Genomic DNA, 6,334 nt, shown 5'->3' on the forward strand with positions numbered 1-6,334 from the left:
TCTCTCTCTCTCTCTCTCTCTCTCTCTCTCTCTCTCTCTCTCTCTCTTTCTCTCTCCTGCTCTAGTGTGGCCTGTGCCAGGCTTCTCACACCCCTAATATCAGGTTTGTCTAGTAGCATTACTAAGGCCATTTAAGTGGTGCATTAGTAGGCCTTTAGGCCTTTGCCAACAAGAAATGGAATATGGTAGGAGCACGTCACCTAAGGCCCTGTTGCATATTTCCCTTAAGGCACTGCCATTTAATCTGGACCAGTTTTTCCCTAAAAGACAAGAAAGTTGTCACAGAGTCTTGACTGGTTCAAAGGGTTAAGGTTCAAGCCACAGATATGGCTTCCCAATTACTTAGGCCATAAAAGACTAACTCACAAGGAGTCAGTGACCACATGATTCTGATTCAACATACCCTGCTGACCAGATGCTTTTCTGTATGGAGACGAAGGGGGCCTAGTCTCCTTCAACTTGGGCTATAGCCATGCTGTATAGCCTGTTTTTTGTTGAGTTTTACATGGTTACAAGTATCTTATTTTATTCCAATCCCAGCCCTTAACCAGTGGACCAATTTGAGTCAGGCCTGACGTACAATAGAGGCAGTGTAGAACAAGAAAAAAGAATAGGAGAGTCAGCATCAGAGGAACTGTGTTCAAATTCCACCTTTGCAGCTTACTAGCTGTGTGTGGAAGCTCTCTGGGCCTCCATTTCCTTACCTGTCAAAGGGGCAGGTTGAATTGGAATCAGAGGTGTCAGACTCCCTGCCCACCAAGCACTCTAAAACTCCTAAGTTCAGTCCTAACAAGTTTAAAATGTAATTGGGAAATGTTTAACAAAATATATAAAAATACGATACAACATAGATGATGTTAATTTGTGATTTTCTAAGTCAGTATGTGGCCCGACTAGGTGACCTCTAAGGCCTCTTCCATGTCTAAATCTATGATCCCATAATCCTAAGTGACTTTCCTAGAGTTCTAGAAATAGCATGCATTTAAGTAATATTAAAACCCAGGCCTTTTTGACTTCAAGTCCATGGCTCCAGCCACTATGCCCTCTTATTCCATCATCATGATATGGAGGATTCTGGATTCTCAAAGAATATCCAACAGAGAAAAATTGGCTTTGAGTATGGGTGTGGTGCTGAATCACGTCTGTTGTCCAATGCTGATTGCTGTCCAGTCAGCCTGGCCAGGTTAAGAGGCTCATCACCAGCTTGACCACAGGATGTCCAATTATTTTAGCCACAGTAGATCTCAAAGGCCCACTATGACATTATTTAAGAGTGTTTGATCTGTGTTGGTTGGGGCGACCATTAGGCAGGACTGACGGGAAAGATTTTAGAGCAAAAGGAAGGTTTAGAATCTAAATCCATAAACCTCCCATTGGTTCATTATTCTCACCATTTATTTTCAGTAGGAAGGAATTAAAGATGGGTGCCAGAAGAGATACTGTTGAAGGCAGCCTTGGCAACAGAGTGGTACCATTGGGAGCAAAGTAAGCACTCAGCTACAGAACTCACTGGCCATAACACTTTAGTCACTTTTAAGGAAACCCAGATCTTATCAAGGCACAGTGCCTAGTGAGTCTTGCTATTTTTACACCCCATCCCTTGGTTGATCCCAAGTTCTTGGATTGAAAGATGTATTAGATAAATGTGCTGCCTCAAAGTTTGGAGCCCAATAATAACAGCATGAGTGTGTGTGTGTGTGTGTGTGTGTCTGTGTGTGTGTGTGTGCTTTAAGGTTTACAAAGTGCTTTATATATCTCATTTTATTCTCACAACAACTGTTATTATCTGCATTTCACAGAAGAGGAAACTGAGGTAAATAGTAAATAGTAACTTTTCCAGGGTCATGAGGTTGAGGATGGATTTGAACTCAGGTCTTCTTGACTTTTAAGTCTAATGCTCTATCCATTGAATCCCTTAGCTTGGGAAGGCCAAGCAGAGTGATTATCTACCCACCACGGATTTGCACAGCAGTTTGGAGGAAATGTGGAAGGCCTCAGCTTTGATTATACCACCACACTATCGGAAAGAGGTCCTTGTCATGGAGCTGCGTACTCAGGGAAGGTAAAAACCAGCTGCATAACCTATCATTGCTATTGGGGGTGTAATTGGGCACCGTGTATTATGTCACATGTGCAGGACTGTAATTGGTGCCAATGAATGAAGAGTTTCTAACAGAAACCATAGGGGTATCTTCAGTCAATGATCATTCTTCCATAACCAAGGAATTGGGCAGGGTTGATTTTCTACCATCTCAAGGCAATCTACACCCTCCCCCTCCCCCACACACACTATATCATTTCTCTAGAATGTTCCATTTGATTCTGTTTTCCAGCTTAATATTTGTTCCACTGCTGGCAGGATGGTATTCTTCTGAAAGAGATTGTTCACCTGCATGAGCTCCCATTAATTGCTGAAGGTCCTTGTCCAAAGCAAATTATAACCAAATTTTAGAAGAGATTAAAAAAAATATTAGGAGGTTAGTTATTACTTCCTGTGGACTACCACATATGGGCCAATGAACACAAAGAATGTGTAAATTAAGAAATTAAACAGTTTCAACACTGCTAGATACCACGTCTGCAGTAGGACTGGGTCCAGTTGTTACCATGCCAATTAACTAAAAACAACACTATGCACTTGGCTTTTAAAAGCTCCTCTCTTTGGGGGGCTGATGGGTTCTTCCCACATGTGCCTAATGTACTTACAAGTAAATGCCAGCCTGCAGGAGTTGGGAATGCCTTCAGAGGGAATTCTAAGCCACTCAGCAAGTACTGAGGCAGGTGGGTCCAAGAATAGGGAAAGTCACAGAACAATCCACTGAGAACAGAAGAGACTAGACCCAGTCAAATCATCAGAGACTACCCCAGGGCTGGAAGATTTCCCCTTGTCTTTTGTTACCTACTTCAAACTCATGTGTTTCCCACAGAAACAACAGGAAGAATATCCTAGGATATAAGAGTATGAAGTGAAGGAGCTTTGTGGATTAAAGCGAGTGTCACATGATGATACGGTTTGCTTTATTGGAGGGGTATGGTTCCTGGAGGAGCACACATAGGAACCAGTAGAAAGTGTTCATCCCTATTGCCCAGGTGAGGAGACTTCATCAGAAGTACCCAGCGAGGGACCTACTTACCTTTCACTTATTGATGAGGATGGGGGCTGGAGGAGAAAAGGGGAAGGGAAGGACCCTAGGAGGGTGAGACTGCTAGCATCATGACTGGGAGAACCCCACAGAACCTTTAAAGCTCTTCACATGGCCCCAACCCATCTTTTCAGGGTAGTATACATAATTTCCTTTCATGCTCCTATAGTTCAAATGACCTTCTTATTGTTTCTCATGCAAAGTACGCCATTTCCCTTAGTACTGGCCAGGAATGTATTCTCATTCTCTCTCTCCGTCTCTCTCTGTCTCTCTCTCTGTCTCTCTGTCTCTCTCTGTCTCTGTCTCTCTGTCTCTCTCTGTCTCTCTCTCTCTGTCTCTCTCTTCTCTCTCTCTCTTTTCCCTCCCTCCCTCCCCTTTATGAGGACTTTCTGATCCCCTACAATTGCTAATGCCTTTTCCTTTTGTCTCCCCACCTTATAATCTTATATCTGTTTTGTATATACCTCTTATGTGCATGTTGTGTCCCAGGTAGAATGTGTATAATGGGAGTCAGAGTATGAGAACATGAACTATGATTCCACAGTTAATGTAAACAGCAAAAGAAACTCTAACTATCCCATGGGAAAACTTGTAAGTGACCCTAAGCTATTGGAATTTACTTTTCACCCATCCCTGACACAGTATCTTCTTTGTTCTGTTTCTATATAATAAAATATATTGAGATGACATTTATCTAGAATATTTAAGGAGAAGGAAGGATTATTACTATCTCTGGTAGATTAAGACTGATTACAGGTCTTAGACTATTTTAAAAATGATGACTCTCTGTTATGTACAGCTTATTTTTTTAAAAGTACATGATAAATTTAACATGATAATCAACACTCTTTGTATTCCCTTCTGTTCTGATCTCTCTATATTTTAAAATGTTTAATTGACACTATTTTTCCTTATTTTTCATCACTATCACTACACACACACACACTCTCTCTCCCTCTTTTCCAAAACACTTCCCTCCCCAAATCACTCATTTCTAACAAATAAATACAGCTAAGCAAAACAAATTCACACATTACTCATATCTGATCCTTCACTTAACTATGTGAATTCTTATTTGATCAGAACTATTATAACTCTACCAACAATTTCAATTCCAAGAGAAAGAGAAGTGGCATCCAACAGCAGCAAGTCCTGCATGGTCTCATATTTATTTCAAGACAAAATGGAAGCCTGGACAACTGTACCATAAACAACAGTCTCATCAGGATTGATAATCTTTTTTTTTGCCTTTTTTTTGGAGGGCAGTTGGGGTTAAGTGACTTGCCCAAGATCACACAGCTAGTTTTTGTGTTAAGTGTCTGAGGCCAAATTTGAACTCAGGTCCTCCTGACTCCGGGGCCGGTGTTCTATTCACTGGGCCACCTAGCCACCCCTATGATTGATAATCTTGTTGAGTTCCTTACTATTGAAGAAGTCTTGCAGAAGCAATTTCTATCCAGAAGGATTTGGGGGATTCAAGTGGAACCACCCACCAGGACAATGTCATGAATCTGCAATTTATATAGCTTGGGAACCTTTTAAAGCCTTTTCCACAGGGTCCAGTGTACCATGGAAGAGATCAGCATTCAGCTCTTTGAAATTGGTTTGGGTGATGGATGTATAGAAGTCAATACCTTCGTAGAGGGAGTCAACCTCAGTACTGGCTTGGATACTGGAAGAGAGGGTACACTTTGTACGTTCACAAGTGGTACAAAGACAGCAAACTGCCCTTTTGTTCTCACTGATGTCCTTGTGCTTTCACTTGAACTTGGCAATGAAATGGTTGACCATTCAGTTGTCAAAGTCCTCCCCACCCAAGTGGGTGTCCCCAGCTGTGGACTTGACCTCAAAGATGTCATCTTCAATGGTAAGAATGGAGACATTGAAAGTACCATCTCCAAGGTCAAAGATCAACACATTTCTCTCGGCACCAACCTTTTTTGTCCAAGCCATAGGCAACAGCAGCATCAGTTGGCTCATTGATGATTCAGAGCACATTGAGACCAGCATCTTTGGTGGCTTGATGTTGGGAATCATTGAAATGGGCTGGTACTATGACCATGACATTTATGACAGTCTTACCAAGGTAAGCTTCAGCAATTTCTTTCATCTTGGTCAAGGCCATAGAAGATACTTCTTCTGGATAGAAACTTTTGGTCTCCCCTTTGTACTCCACTGGGACCTTATCATTCACCACCATGAAAGGTCAATGCTTCATGTCTGACTGTATAACTGCATCATCATATCTGCAACCAATCAGACATTTGACATCAAAAGCTGTATTAGTGGGATTCATTGCAACTTGATTCTTTGCAGCATCACCAATTAAACATTCTGTGTCAGTGAAGGCAGTATAGCTTGGGATAGTCCTGTTTCCTTGGTCATTAGCAATGATCTCCACTTTCCCATGTTGGAAGACTTCCACATAGGAGTAAGTGGTGCCAAGGTCGATGCCAACTGAGTATCCCTTTGACATGGTTACTGGGGAGTTGGGGGTTGTAGCCGACCATTGTGGAGGAAGAAGGGCTGCTGCTGCGCTAAGTAGTTCAATTCTTTACCCCCAGGAAAGAGCTGCTATAAATATTTTTATACATATGGGCCCTTTTCCTTTTTGTTTTTTATCTCTTTTGGGATACAGACCTAGTAGTAGTGTTGCTATGTCAAAGGGCATGAATGGTTTTATAGCCCTTTGTACATAATTCCAAATAGCTCCATAGAACGGTTTAATCAATTCACAACTCCAACAACAGTACACGAATGCCTCATTTTTCCCACACCCCTCCAACATTTGTCATTTATCTTTTTTGTTCTATTATCTATTCTAATAGGTATAAGGTAGTACCTCAGAATTGTTTTACCTTCAATTCTCCAATCAATGAGTTAGAACATTATTTTCATATGACTGTAGATAGCTTTAATTATTTCATCTGAAAACTGATTATATCTTTTGATAATTTATCAATTGGGGAACAGCTCTTATTTTTATATATTTGACACAGTTCTCTATATGTCATAATTTCTTATGGTACAACAATATTCCATTATATTCATATATCACAATTTGATCAGCTAGTCCCGAAATGATAATCACTTGTTTCTAGTTCTTTGCTACAATAAAAAGTGCTGCTATAAACATTTTTATACATGAGGGTCCTTTTTCTCCTTTTTTTTTTAGTTCTTTGGAGGGTATA

This window comes from Petaurus breviceps, unplaced genomic scaffold (genome assembly GCF_028583685.1).
Source record: "Petaurus breviceps papuanus isolate PSGF00001 unplaced genomic scaffold, PetGlider_PUasm1.0 37, whole genome shotgun sequence".
NCBI classification, from domain to species: Eukaryota; Metazoa; Chordata; class Mammalia; order Diprotodontia; family Petauridae; genus Petaurus; species Petaurus breviceps.